Raw genomic sequence first — 15,577 nt, forward strand, 5'->3', positions numbered from 1 at the left:
GTGAGAGGTATATGGAGGCTGCCATATTTATTCCCCTTTAAACAATACCAGTTACCTGGCTAGCCTGCTGATCCTCTGCCTCTAATACTTTTATCCATAGACTGACAAGCATATACAGATCAGGTGTTTCTGACATTGTCAGATGTGACAAGATTGGCTCCATGCTTGTTTCTGGTGTGGTTCAGATCCTACTGCAGCCACATAGATCAGCAGGGCTGCCAGGCAACTGGTATTGTTTAACAGGAAATAAATATGGCAGCCTCCATATATTACTCACTTCAGGTTCCATTTAAAGGGAACCTAAACTGAGATGGATATGGATTTTTCCTTTTAAAATATTACCAGTTCCCTGACTCTCCTGCTGATCCTGTGTTGCTAATACTTTTAGCCACAGCCCCTGAACAAGCATGCAGATCTGGTGCCCCGACTGAAGTCAGACTGGATTACCTGCTTGCTTGTTTCAGGTGTGTGACTCAACCACCACTGCAGCCAAAGAGCTCAGGGGGACTGAAGGCAACTGGTATTGTTTAAAAGGAAACCTATATATCCCTCTCAGTTTAGGTACCATTTAAGTATTCTTTCTTCGGGAAGGTGGAGAGTTGTGCTCCATACAGAGGATTTTTAAAAAATTATCTCTTGCGATTTTTCAGTAAACATTGTGCAACCAGACAGTGAAAAAAAAAAAAAAAAAGAACATGCGTGCTTGGCGTGGCTAAACTTCTTATTCCTTTCTGTAGCGAGGGGAGGAAGAAAAGAGGCAGGAGGCTTCCTGCAGCTCCCTGGGGGACAGAGCAATAAAATTAAATAGGGGTACCATGGCTGACTGCTTGTCATGTGTTATCTAGGCTGGTACCCACTAATATAGTCATCAACACTACATGACCAGAGATGGTGGTGGAGCAATGCCCGAGTCTCACTCTGTAAACATTTGGACACGGGCTCATGATAAAGTCATAGATTACAGCAAACACATCTGTGCTCTTAGGTTAATGTTTTTGTATGAGACTGGAGTTCAAACAATTCACATAACCAGGCAGCATTAGCTGCTGACATTTGAAAAGAAAATTCTACACCAACGCGTTTAAAGACCTCATTTGCTGAAGACACGCTCAGCAGTTTGCCTGAACACAACAAATAGCAGCGTTCTAGACTGGAGACTGTGCAGAGCCCTGTAACCCTGCGCTGTGCATCCTAGACTAGAGACTGTGCAGAGCCCTGTAACGCTGTGCTGTGCATTCTAGACTAGAGACTGTGCAGAGCCCTGTAACACTGCGCTGTGCATCCTAGACTAGAGACTTGCAGAGCCCTGTAACACTGTGCTGTGTATCCTAGACTAGAGACTGTGCAGAGACCTGTAACACTGTGCATCCTAGACTAGAGACTGTGCAGAGCCCTGTAACACTGTGCTGTGCATCCTAGATGAGAGACTGTGCAGAGCCATGTAACACTGCGCTGTGCATCCTAGACTAGAGACTGTGCAGAGCCCTGTAACACTGCGCTGTGCATCCTAGACTAGAGACTGTGCAGAGCCCTGTAACACTGCGCTGTGCATCCTAGACGAGAGACTGTGCAGAACCCTGTGACACTGTGCTGTGCATCCTAGACTAGAGACTGTGCAGAGCCCTGTAACACTGCGCTGTGCATCCTAGACTAGAGACTGTGCAGAACCCTGTAACACTGTGCTGTGCATCCTAGACTAGAGACTGTGCAAAGCCCTGTAACTCTGTGTTGTGCATCCTAGACGAGAGACTGTGCAGAACCCTGTAACACTGTGCTTTGCGTCCTAGACTAGAGACTGTGCAGAGCCCTGTAACACTGTGCTTTGCGTCCTAGACTGGAGACTGTGCAGAGCCCTGTAACACTGTGCATCCTAAACGAGAGACTGTGCAGAGCCCGGTAACGGATGTTTTAGAACTCCATATAAGAATGTGTTAAGTCAATGATCTCCGTGCGGTACAAACCCATCCCTAATACTGAAATACAGATTAGTTATATACAAGTACAGGTCACACCAGAATTCTTCACATACCCTTGAAATCCTCTCACTAAAGTATTAAAGCTAAACAAATACTTCAGTCTGAAGAAAAAGGACTGGCTTTTCTGAGGTGCGGACAATTCATATATAATAATTCAGAAACCTTTCTGTCCAGGCCACGAGGCAGTCAGAAATTTATGAATGGCTCCTGGGTTATGGGGCTTTTCTTCAACATAGCCGAGGTCTAGAAATCTCCAAGAATCCGCTCTACAGACAAGTTTAAAAAAAGCCCCAAAATGTAGGAGTCAGGCAGAAATTTCTACAAGTAATCTCTACTCACAATATCTAAGAAAACCCCCCAAAATCCAGCAGTCAGGGAATTTTTTCAGAGCCTCGACTGCCTGGTTTCTGGGTTTTTTTCCAACCCTGCTATAGAGATAATTTGCTAGGACTGCTACAGGGGGAAAAGTGACGCAGTTTTCCCAAATCAACCAATCACGTTTCTCTTATTACGGTAAGTGAAAAAGGATAAAGATTGATTGCTTTGAATAACGGCTCCACTTTCTTGCTCCAATAGTTTCCTTTGTACCTGCCCTCAAATGTACTCCGCTCAGTTGAATTGCTGTAAATAATGACCATTAATTTTGAGCTCTGACAAAATAAAAACTGCACACAACTTAGAGGAACTGTAAGCAAGGACTGAACTTCATCCCAATTAGTTGCCGACACCCCCCCTTCCCATGAGAAATCTTTAACTTTTCTCGAATAGATAATCAGTGTGGCTGATATTGGGGTGAAACTCCTCCCATAATGTGATGTCAGAACCTAGGTGCTGACAACAGTTTCCTGTCTGTGTACCTTGTCACATTGTGGGAAATAACACCTGTTTCCAGCTGCCAAGCAACCAGTATCTCCCTCTATGCATAAGTAGATCTATATATATATATATATATATATATATATATAAATAAAAAAAAAAAAAAAAAAAAAAAAAAAAAAAAAAAACCTTTTAGCCTATCACATTGTGAGGGGTTGTGGTTTTAGATTATGACAGTTGGTGCGGTCTGTTTTTTTCTCAATGTCTGCCAGTAGTAAAGATGATGATGTGCAGGCTGATTGTGGATAAAACAAAATGAACAAATTACATGGCGAATACCAATCATTTCTTCTTTTAACTTCTTACTTTGCAATTTATTGGGTTTTTTTTTTTTTTTACCCTTTATGCTAACGTTCCTCTTTAAAAACCTATGTTTATTGTTTACTATCAAATCTCTTCAGCCACTTTTATTTGCAACACAACCCCTTCCCCGCCAATCCCAGTCCAAACCCTCCAGTCCACTCAGTAAGAAAAGCATAGGAATCATTTTACTGTGTTCCCATGCTCATGTAAGCTAGCCTAGAGCACCAACAGCTCGCAAAGCATGATAAGTGCATACCTCACATTTAGCACAGCTTTATAAATAGCCTCCAATGTCCTGTGCATATTTATACAGCTTTGCACAAAGCTTGCACACCAGACCGTAGTACAGTGATGGCTAACCTTGGCACTCCAGCTGTGGTGGAACTACAAGTCCCATGAGGCATTGCAATACTCTGACAGCTCTAAGCATAACTCGGGGAGGCAGAGGCATGATGGGATTTGTAGTTTTGTCACAGCTGGAGTGCCAATGTTAGCCATCACTGCCGTAGTATATACTAAGTTATCTTCAGTTACAGGTACCAGGAATGATCTCGGACTATTCAGGGGCACAGTTAGTGCCAGGTTCCTAAGCAGAAGCCAATGACTGATCTACAACAATGCTAAAAGACTATCTGCAAAAAGGTTATCCTTAAAACACTCTCACATCTGTGACTTTGCTATATGTTGGGCGGCTTTCATTATTTGATTTCAGTGCTGCTTTAATTATATTCCTTTTAACTGAAACAGTAAAAGAAAGAAGCTGCAGGAACTCATTACTCTACAAAGCAGCAGCGAGCGGTTTCTCCAACAAAGGGAATAATTACAGAAGCACAGCTAACCGTGAACTGTATTATCCTATTAAGCACTGTAAAATTAATTACAAACTCAAATGTATAACCAGCAATACAAATGGTGGCGAGGACCTGCTTGTGATAGACTACAAAGCTTTATTCACACAACTGTCTGGGGGGACCGGTGGGACTATATTACTAAGGTAAGGCTTGGACTGGCCGCTATGCAACCAAAAAGGATTTCATGTTTTTTCTCTAGACAAAAAGAAACCATGTTTTTGGTTGGAAAGTAAACCATGGATCTAAATCATCCATCTAGCGATGATGGGCAGATTCCACCAAGAGACAAATCGCTCTATAATTGAATCTGATTAGAGAGATCTGTCTGCTGCACATACATGGCAGGACGATTTCCGATCGATTTCATGCTGAAATTCATCAGGAATTGGCAATGTACCGCCCCATCCGCCGCCTCGCCAGCCTGACGCTGTCCACCCTAATGTGTAATGTGTTGCTGCCCCCCACGTGCCCCCTATACATTACCTGTCTGCTGCCTCTGCTTGCTCCGGGCTCTCTCCATTGTCAATACACATGCGCCCCACATGGTCACCTAGTAAGGGCGCTTGTGTGATGTCAGACGTCGCACACGTGCCCATGTTACTGGGCAACCACGTGGCGCACTTGCATGGACAGTGAAGGGAGCCTGGAGCAAGCGGTGGCCGCGGACAGAAATTGTATAGAGTGCACTGGACACCGGTGGGAGCATTTTACAATGGGGGCACAGCATCTGGAGTTTTGTTGCATTAATCGCTCATCCCGATATCGCTCGCTTTAACTGCAGTGCCCCCTATAAAGCAAGTTGGTTCTACATCTTGCAGCATGGCCGACTGATAAAAGGTGACCAATTCTGCCCCAAAATTGGTCACATTGTCAGTCAGGCACGCATTTGGCAGCAGCGATTTTCCTCAGATTACGATTATATCCTATCGCATGGCCAGTCGCACACCAAGTCGCCTGATGTATGGCCACCTTAAGTGCTTTACAGAAGAAATAAGGTCTATTCAATGTTATCCTAGGGGCTGGGGTCTCACTAGCAATTGCTAGGCATTTGTGCTTGCGATTTGTTACATATTTTTTAAGTGATAGGTGTTGCGATTTGAAGGAAAGCGGTTATTCCCCTACATTTCAGTTTGCTCCAAAAATGCTACATGCAACTCATTTACGATAATATACAAATCACAAGCGATGTAGTGGAGTAACCCCCATAGGGTTTAACTGTCCTAGCGCCTGGTTAATCAGCAAGTGCACAGAAAGCTCCACTAGCTGGTCCCGGCCCCATGGCCTCTTTCACACAAGTGCGCAGTTTAGCCTCCCATTGCGCACGCACCTTTTGGCTGCAATTTAATGCAGCTGAGTGGCAGCGTTTGTAAACCTACGTGTCAGCACACTTACCTGACTGAAAAAACAATGCATCACAATCGCCTGGATGTTGCGACAGCAGCAGCCGATAGCCGGTGAATTCACTGCCTTCTGCCTCCTGTGTGAAAAGGCCTTATTATGTTCAATATTATCCCATCATCACAACCAGTGATACAGTGTCTGAGACTCTGAGTAGCACCTGGGCTATTAGAATCGACCAAAGAATCTGTATAAATGTATCCTAAGGCTAGTTTTACATAATATGCTCGTCCAGTGGCAGGAGAGCCCAGGGCAGGACGATCACACAGCACCTTACCCTGCGGCAGAGTGCCACACAGGGTAATATACATAGCGTGTCCAAGTAGCCTAAAACTCTAAATCCATATCAATAAAAGAAGAATATCTGCAGAGCTCAAGTGAAAAACGGCTTATTTATTATCTTCACAGGATACAAAGACATCTGCAGAAATAACTGACACATAACAGGCTTATAGTCTGCCTTAGAGTCGCAATACAAGTGAGCACAGGTGAGTTTTTAAAGGCAACCTCTCCCACCAAGAATCCACAGTAGTTAAAGGGATATACTCTTACAATTAGTTCATGTTGCATGCAAAACCATTTGCACTGAATATGTGTTAGATGCATGAACTCTGCACAAATATGTGCTGCATGAAAGAAACTTTCCAACGACTATATGTTGCATGCAAAAAAAAAAATGAAAAAAAAAAAATTCAGCTTTTACTTGGATAACAAAGAAGCTGTTTTTTAGTACTTGCTTCAGCTCTGAGGATCCTCTCATTTGTCTTGGGGTCTGGCTATCGAGGTGAGGATTTTACAGGAAAATGTTTAGACTTTTCCTTTCTAAATCCATATCCCTGCTATTCAACAGTCCTTGCGTGTACAAGGCTAGACATGCTAGATGGTTCTTGGCCAAGGTGTTGGATTGACTTGACCGTCAGCTGTTACTTCCCACAATGCAACAAGGCTCCCCCGCAGTGTGATGTCTGGTCCTGACATCACACTGTGGGAGGGGTTTCACCACAATATCAGCCATACAGCGCCCCGATGATCAGTTTGTGAAAAGGGAAAGATTTCTCATGGGAAAGAGGGCATCAGCTACTGATTGGGATGAAGTTCAATTATTGGTCACGGTTTCTCTTTAAGCGAGTAACTGTGGTTACCCACAATGCATCACTACTGAATATGGAAATTATCTCTTTATGGCCCTGAAGCCAGGCTTACATCCAGAACCACTGGTGCATAGCAAGCTTATAACTTATACATTTTACAGGCTTGCCATACACCAGAGGTTCTGGATGCAAGCCTGGCTTCAGCAGCACACAGAGAATTTGCATTTTCAGTAGTGATGCATTGTGGGTAACCACAGTTGCTCACTAAATGCTGAATTATGGCAAATACCTTCTGTTTTAAGTAATGGAGCCTCGTGAATCATTACTGCAGAGAATGTTTACCATGGACTGGCCTGTATGTACCCCTCAGCAGGCCTGTATTTATAACCACTGTATAATTCATGCTCAGAGTTGTGCCTGGGCACCTAGCAATGCAATTCATGTAAGGCAATCTAAATCAGCCTATAGCCTTGTGTTTAATCTGACAGGGTCAGCTTACTAACATCACAATTCCTGGAGATCTTAATGAAAGCAGTATATCTGAGTGGATGCCGGTAAACAGACTGCTTTCACAATCCTCGCTGATGTTAATAGAGTCTTGATATGCTTAGCTGCATCTGTGACCTATTCTCTAGAGGAGGCTCATTTCCCTTTAATTATTAACCTGCGTTTCAGGCGCATTCCAGCAGAGGAACTAGAAACAATGGCTAGGTTTCTGCTCTTAGAGCTGCATGCCTTTCGCCTGACTCCCACACAGCTGTGAGGTTTCGCTCCTCTCTGCTCTGCAGCCCAAGCACTGGAAGCAACATCTGTACTTTATTCTCACAACTAAACAAGGTGGCTAATCGCACTGAGAACAACACGCTGGCCTTATTAGGCCTGAATCTGCATGAGAACAGTGTGCCCCGCGTAATCTCAGAAGAAACTGTCTTGTCTGCCTACTGAGACAACGGATCTCATTAAACACTAACAAGATAGAGTCAGTAGTTGTCCCACAAGAAGGCTTTATACACAGAGTATTTCTGCAAGTGCGCCATCTTCTTCTCCAATAAGCCCATCGCACTGATTAAAGAGGAACTGTCGCGAAAATCTTAAAATTTAAAAACACATACAAATAAGAAGTACATTTCTTCCAGAGTAAAATGAGCCATACATTTTTTTTTTCCTATGTTGCTGTCACTTACAGTAGGTAGTAGAACTCTGACATTACCGACAGGTTTTGGGTTAGTCCATCTCTTTATGGGGGGGGGGGGGGGGGGGGGGGACAGGGGGGGGGGATTCTCAGGATGGCCTTTATTCTTTATAAAGACATTCCCTGAAAACGATTTATACAAAGACTAACGACCTTAGCCCATTTAAAAACAGGCTCTAGGTCTGTTTCTTAACGCCGCCACCGCATGTCAGTGCACCTGCACCCGCACCCCATCTGCCTGCACACACGCCCGGCCGGCTAACTGGCCCCCGACCTCTTGTCCCAAAGGCTGTCCGTGCTGTGCACATGCGCAGCAGCAAAAAGCATGGACCCAAGGACACAGGGACAGGAGTACGCATGGACAGTTGGTTTTATTATATAGGATGCTTACCAGCCTTCCTGCTCACGTACACTTTTTTTGACAGTTGGACGGAGCAACTGCCATTCACAAAGTGCTTTTAACACAATGCTACCCATTGACAGGCTTGAACATTACTAAGTGGGAGGCCAGATATGAACCACGAAGAGAGACTTTCACCAAGTTTCTATTTGCATACTACAATTCAGGGGATTTATGGGTAATAGTGCAGGAACAGAGCATATAAAACTAGGCATGCAATACTGAATGTGTGCTGGAACCAACAAACGATAATAGCAGGGCTGTGGAGTCGGAGTTGGAGCAATTTTGGGCACCCGGAGTCGGAGTCGTTGATTTCATAAACTGAGGAGTCGGAGTCAGGAGTCGGAGTCGGATGATTTTTGTACAAAATCCACGGCCCTGTTAAGTATTAGACTAAGGAGTCGGAGTCGAGGAGTCGGAGTCTGAGCTATTTTGGGTACCCGGAGTCGGAGTTTCATAAACCGAGGAGTCTGAGTCGGAAGATTTTTGTACCGACTCCACAGCCCTGGATAATAGTTTACTTTTCATAAATTGTTTGGGCAACAGAAGTATTTTGTCACCTTGCATCAATTGATAATCGGATTTGCCACCACCAGCTTTTATTGCTTGATACCATGTGTGGCCATCAATTACGTGCCATTCCTGCTCGACCAATAAAAATTAGTTACTGTATAGATCAGTGCGTGACCAATTTTTCCATTAAAATTGATTGATAAAAGCCTTGGAATTGATTTGACTTTTAGCGATTTTGATGGCCTGATTACATAAAACAGGACAGCTGGCATCTTTGTACATGTATCTGCCACATTCCCTCCTCTCCATAGCAACAGAACATGTTTCCAGGCTGCAGCCTTGCACTGCATCCGTCTAGCACTCAGCCCTGAACTGACACCCAAGGGATAAAAGGACACCTGCACTGAGAGGGATATGGAGGCTGACATTTATTTCTTTTTAAACAGTACCAGTTGCCTGGCATCCTTCTGATCTGTCTGCAATAGTGTCTGAATCATACACCTGAAACAAGCACAAAGCGAATCCAGTCAGACTTCCGTCAGAAACATCTGACCTGCATGCTTGTTCAGGGTCTATGACTAAGTGTATTAGAGGCAGATAATCAAAAGGACAACCAGGCAATGTGCATTGTTTAAAAGAAAATAGGTCGGCCTCCATAACCCCTTCAGTTCAGGTGTCCTTTAACAACAGTAGTCATTTCCCTACGTTTCTCCTGGGTATAGCCCTGGAACACAGAATCATTGTGTCATGTGGTTTTCACTGAGGGGTAAACGCTAATTATGCAGTTTATCGTGGTGTGTACTGTTTATCTTGCTCAAGCAGGATATCGCAGGGTCAGTTTAACTAATGTTAAAGCTTTGAAGCAAACCTGTGGGCAATAAAACTCTTTTCAAACAGTTGCTATAGAAACGCAGGGAGATTGTGGGAGCGCAGCTATACCCCCTGCCCGCATGGCACAATGCTACCAATTGACAGGCTTGAGCATTACTAAGTGGGAGGCCAGATATGAACCACGAAGAGACAGACTTTCACCAAGTCTCTATTTGCATACTAGAATTCTGGGGATTTATGGGGAATAGTGCAGGAACAGAGCATATAAAGCTAGGCATGCAATACTGAATGTGTGCTGGAACCAACTAACCATCAATAGTTTACTTTTCATAAATTGTTTGGGCAATAGAAGTATTTTGTCACCTTGCATTAACTGATAATCCACTGGATCCGCCACCAACTAGATTGTATCGATTGATACCATGTGTGGCCATCAATTGCGCACCATTCCTGCTCGACCAATAAAAATGAGTTACTGTATTGATCAGTGCGTGACCAATTTTTCAATGAAAATTGATTGATAAAAGCCTTGAGATTCATTTGATTTTGATGGCCTGATTACATAAAACAGGACAGCTGGCATCTTTGTACATGTATCTGCCACATTCCCTCCTCTCCATAGCAACAGGACACGTTTCCAGGCTGCAGCCTTGCACTGCATCCGTCTAGCACTCACTCCTGACGTCACCTAGGGGGATAAAAGGAAAACTGTGATGGGAGGGATAAGGAGGCTGCCATATTTATTATAATAATACCTGTTGCCTGGCAGCCCTGCTGATCTACTGAGCTGCAGTAGTGTGTGCATCAGACCAGAAACAAGCATGCAGCTAATCTTGTCAGATCTGACAATAATGTCAGAAACACCTGATCTGCTGCATGCTTGTTCAGGGTCTATGGCTGACAGTGTTAGAGGCAGAGGATCAGGACGATTGCCAGGCAACTGGTATTGCTTAAAAGGAAATATGCCAGCCTCTACATCCCTCTCACGTCAGTTGTCCTATAAGTCCGGATTTCTTTGAGTGACAAACATGGAGCGTGTACACACCTAACTGGAATATAGGAGTGCCAACATTTGTTACCAGTCATTGAACTGCAGTGTTGAAAATAAATACCCATGGTTCCTGGTCTGTGCAGCTAAAAATTCACACAGTAAAGTGATAGTTTATGACCAGCATGTATGCTAAACAAAAGTACTGCTTCCATGGTTGCAAAGAAGCAAAATTTGAGCAGGCTGAGCCACAGTGCTAAGTGTTTTCTGCAGCGTCTGCGCTGAATTTAATGAGAATCGCACTAAAAATTGCTGCAAAATTGATTGTGGTTCTTTTTCATAATTGCAGAATTTTCGCTGCGATTCTCATTCAAGTCATCGAGAATGTGTTTGTCAAAATGCAGTGCAGACGGTGCACTAAAACGCTTGGCAGCGGCGCTCAGCCTTTACAGTCAGATTTTAAGAATTATTAACCAAATCAAACTGAAAGGGAAAGATCATTCTTTATTCAAATAAAACATTAAAAACAAGACCTGTGCGTGTTCCTGGCACCTTTGCAACTAAAGTGGAAATTCCCTTTAATGCATGAAACAACACACAGTAAAATTCTGAAGAAAAGAAACATCTCTTCTGCAACTTCCTGCAACAAGTTTCTACACGCTAAGGGCAATCAACCTTCTGCCGCTATAAAACGCAAGGCTGTATAAATTCAGGAGAAGAGTATGAGGAAATATTGTGACTTACAGTCTCTTTACAGTAAAGAAGAAAGTATGAGGAAATATTGTAAATATATATGTACACAATAGAATATCTTTATAGTAAACTCCAAAGGACCTGGCCAAGTGGTTTAGCATATCAGACTTTTACTATATAAGAATTGGTCATACATTGTACAGTATATTCATACAGACGCGCGGTCAGGACAGAGAGCTAGAGATAGAGATAGATATATATATATATATATGTATCTTCTCCACTGCTGTTAATGGCGTACCGATTTAAAGGACTTCGGGAGAATGTTAATAAATTTGCCCTGGTGAGATCTTGGTGAGCACAGTGCCAAGGCAAATCCCTAAAGTAGGCCATTATATACGCATTGATTTTCCAATTCGATTAATGGCAGATTTAATCCCTCTCTCGAATCTATGGCTCCAACATGTTTGATCGATTGAACTGGGATTGATTTTGGCCTAAAATCAATTAGAATCGTTGATTGGACAGGATGGAAAATTTGGAGGGCAGGAGTCCGTTGAGTTGACCATAGGGTTGCACTGCATTGAACAGTATCTTAACAGTCCAATCTTACATAAAATGCTCCACCCTACAAATCATCTTGCGGGTTTTCGCTACTTGAACATCATATGCTTTGTTTCTATATTCAGGCTTATTTCAGGGTGTACACTCTGAACTGTAGCCATATACAGTATATCAAAGAACTGCAGTTTCCATAGTGTTTGTTAGAGACGGTCAAAGACATGATAATAATTGCAGTTTGCATGCAAAATTATGCAAATTTTAAGCAGTTTGGAATAGGACCAATCCAAAACACCAGGAGGTGAATTTGATGGGCCCAATTCCAAGTTGCATACAATTTGGTTACATTTGCCTGCAGACTGAATTTTAGTATGAATTTATATTAATAGCATCAAATTGACCATCTCTTGGGGGGGGGGGTTAATTTAAAAAGAAAATAAAACATCTTCACATGGGCCAATCCATGGACAGAAATGATCCCATCGAGGCTTCCGATCTGAACAAGTGTCACTTCTGCTTCCCGTTTTATCCCACACAGCGACAAATGATCACAATCAGATAGAGACTTACAGGTCAATGAGATGTCCCTTTCACCAGCCCGGCATGATACTGTGTAGTGCAGAAATGGATTATTCCTCTTATGGTCTTTTGGATAGTTCAACACCATCTAAAAGAAAAGCAAAATAGTAGATAAATTATATGTTCACATACAGTGCTTTGGATTCACCATAAAGCCCTTTAGTTAGTAACTGCTTCTTTAATATATACCTTATAACAGTAATGGCTAACCTTGGCACTCCAGCTGTGACAAAACTACAAATCCCATCATGCCTCTGCCTCCCCAAGTTATACTGTCAGAGTATTGCAATGCCTCATGGGACTTGTAGCTCCACCAAAGCTGGAGTGCCAAGGTTAGCCATCACTGCCTTATAACACGCTTGAGCATTACCATGGAGGAGGCCAGATATAAAGCCACCAAAAAAAAACAAAAAAACACCCCTAGCAGAATAGGTCACAGGCGCTTCTCTGAGAAGCACCTATGACCTCTTGTGCTAGAGGCGGGGCTACAGCGGACATCGGGATACACGGTAAGTATAATAAAAAGTTTATTCACATAGCAAATCGCAAATGAGAAGCGGTTTGCGGTTTACTATACAGTGCTTCCAAAGGCCCAGGAATCACGGTCACACTCTGGGCACCCCCACAGGGTTACTGGCCTAACTGCTGCAAGCTAGTTACAGTTACAAGGTTTGCCAGAATTGCCCACTAGGCATAGACAAGACACTGCACAGATCTTAAGGTGGCCACTAACGATACTATTTGGTGAACGATCGTTTATGAACGATTCTTCATATGAGCGATCAGAAATAATTGTTCAGGACCACTAATGGACAAAAACCTCCTAAACCATTCGATCAGATTGACAGGATTGATCCAAAAATCGGACCGATTTCATTAATCTGATCGGATTGATTAGCAGATTTTTTTCCATTAGTGGTCACAAATGATCATTTCCAATCCTTCACATGAAGAATCATTCGTAAATGATTATTCAGCAAATTGTATCATTCGTGTCCATATAAAGGCGGACCTGAACTCAGAACTTCCTCTCTGCTCTAAAAGATAAGCAACAGTAGAATGACATTTAAAGAACCACATTTCTTTGATACAGCTGATACAGATCCTGCAATAAATCTGCAGTGTGTCTACTTCCTGCTTTCATGGAAGCACATATTTTTACCATCCTTTCAAATGAGCTGATCTGCCATGGCAGTCAGCTGACATGGGGAGAGATCAAATTACAACTTGTGATTAGACACAAATAAGGGTGTATTAAACAGGCTAAACTCTCTAAATAAATACAGGGTGCATTTCTCTAAGCTTTCCTTCTGTCCTATGCAAGCGTTCAGGTCCACTTCACGCCTCACACTCAGTACATATGGTATTTAAATAAAATATTTGAATATTTGATTTAAAAAAAAATTGACATTTGTAACCCTGATCAAAGCACAAGTCAGGATTTGAACAACATAATGAATGCAACTTCATGGACTATTGCGCTCATTTGACATTAGATGGGCTTTAGATGTTTCTAGTTGCTATAATAGAAGAATGCCTGTCCAATCTATGTACCCCTGGTATATTCCCAGTACTGCTTTCTCCCATGTAAACTTTACATAAACCATCTCTGCCATTCAGGGAGAAGCAGCTGAAGACAAACAATTGTTCCCTGTTTGGCTTAGAACCATGTGCTGTACATCCCTAACGTGAGGGTTAACTGTGCAGCTGCTGTACAGAGCCATCCAAGGACCATGTCCTGGGAGTGGAGAAAGTGCTTTGTAATCAGATTCAGTTACTGTGCAGAGTACAGTAAAGGACAGCAACTACCAGACTGTTGCCCTGGTGCCAGAAAGCCCTGTTAGTATAGAAAACTCGCAAGTAGCTTCCTACAGACAAGTCACTATGGTACACAGTGCATATACAACTGATTGACAGTTGGCTACACTCAACAAACATGGGTATAAGATATGTCAGCTATACATAGATGTCATGTAAAGTCACTTTAATTAAAAAAACGGAAAACAGAACCCTTCAGTATAAAGACTTGATGCAGGATTCGGGGAGGTCTCAGAGTTATTTACCTGATCAGTCCTAATTCATTCAATCGGGTGAGCACTATGTCCCCCCTTGGTTTTTCCAAACTTCTGTCGAAGGCTCTGGGAACACCCACCTGCGTTGTCACAGCCCGCCCCCAGCCACAACCTGATTGGGAAGCAACAACAAAGGTGGAGGTTTCTAAAAAGCTTCGGAAGACTTAGGAAAAATGGCTGCAACTGCATTGCCAAGGAGGGGGGTGGAGCGTAACCTGTGCAATATTTACAGCCCCCCCTCCCACGAGGGGTCGGCATCTTCTGTGCATGCGTGGGCTCGCATGCAGGGCTGTGGAGTCGGAGTTGGAGTTGCAATTGAGGAGTCTGAGTCGGAGCAATTTTGGGGACCCGGAGTCAGAAATTTCATAAACTGAGGAGTCGGAGTCGGGAGTCGGATGATTTGTGTACAAAATCCACAGCCCTGGCAAGTATTAAACTAAGGAGTCGGAGCCATTTTGGGAACTTGGAGTCGGTGGTTTTATAAACTGAGGAGTCGGAAGATTTTTGTGCCGACTCCACAGCCTTGCTTACATGCGAACATACCCACATCACCAGGAGTATACGGCCCCCGTGCAGTAGTACCGTGCAAGTGCAGTACACCTCTGGTGACATGGGCGGGCACACCTGCACATGCGCAGAAGATGCTGACCAACTGGGGGGTGGGGGGGAGGGGCTGGCGATACTGTAAAGGCTGCCAGCAGGACCTGGGAGAAGAACGAAGCTGTGACGAGGGACAGACGTGAACTCTAGGGACTGGAAGAATCCTCAAGTAAGTAAAGCTAGATTTTTTAAATCACTTCTTGCATCCTTTAAAGAATTCAACCTGCAATAGTATCTAAACCACTTCCAGTCGCATCTATGACAACATATGCTAAACAGAACGACGGTAAGAAATGATTGCTAATGCATTTGTTCAGAACTGACCCAAAACCGCTTCTTCATTATCATACACAATTTGATTGAAACAGGTCCAAGGCTGTGAAGTCGGAGGTTTCATAAACTGATGAGTCGGAGTTGGAATTGGACGATTTTGTTCCCAATCTATAACCCTGCAAGGGCTGTGGAGTCGAGCAATTTGGGGAACCTGGAGTTGGATGATTTTTGTACCGACTCCACAGCCCTGCAAAATGATTGTTCACTATAAATTGTAAATTAATGGGCGCCTTAAAGGGAACCTAAACTGAGAGGGATATGGATTTTTCCTTTTAAACAATACCAGTTGCCTGGCAGTCCTGCTGATCTCTAAGGCTGTG

At 43.4% G+C, this 15,577-nt stretch overlaps 1 protein-coding gene across 2 annotated transcripts in view; it reads right to left on the reverse strand.

Moving 5' to 3' along the window:
* RNF19A (ring finger protein 19A, RBR E3 ubiquitin protein ligase) overlaps window positions 1-15,577 on the reverse strand; it is a 144,951-nt gene that overhangs the window by 81,450 nt on the left and 47,924 nt on the right. For both annotated transcript variants that reach the window (XM_068237729.1, XM_068237730.1), the window contains one exon: window positions 12,244-12,340. The gene's annotated coding sequence lies outside the window, so the exon portion shown is untranslated. The remainder of the gene's footprint in view (window positions 1-12,243; window positions 12,341-15,577) is intronic.

The sequence above is a fragment of the Hyperolius riggenbachi genome, chromosome 5 (assembly GCF_040937935.1).
Source record: "Hyperolius riggenbachi isolate aHypRig1 chromosome 5, aHypRig1.pri, whole genome shotgun sequence".
Lineage (NCBI taxonomy): Eukaryota > Metazoa > Chordata > Amphibia > Anura > Hyperoliidae > Hyperolius > Hyperolius riggenbachi.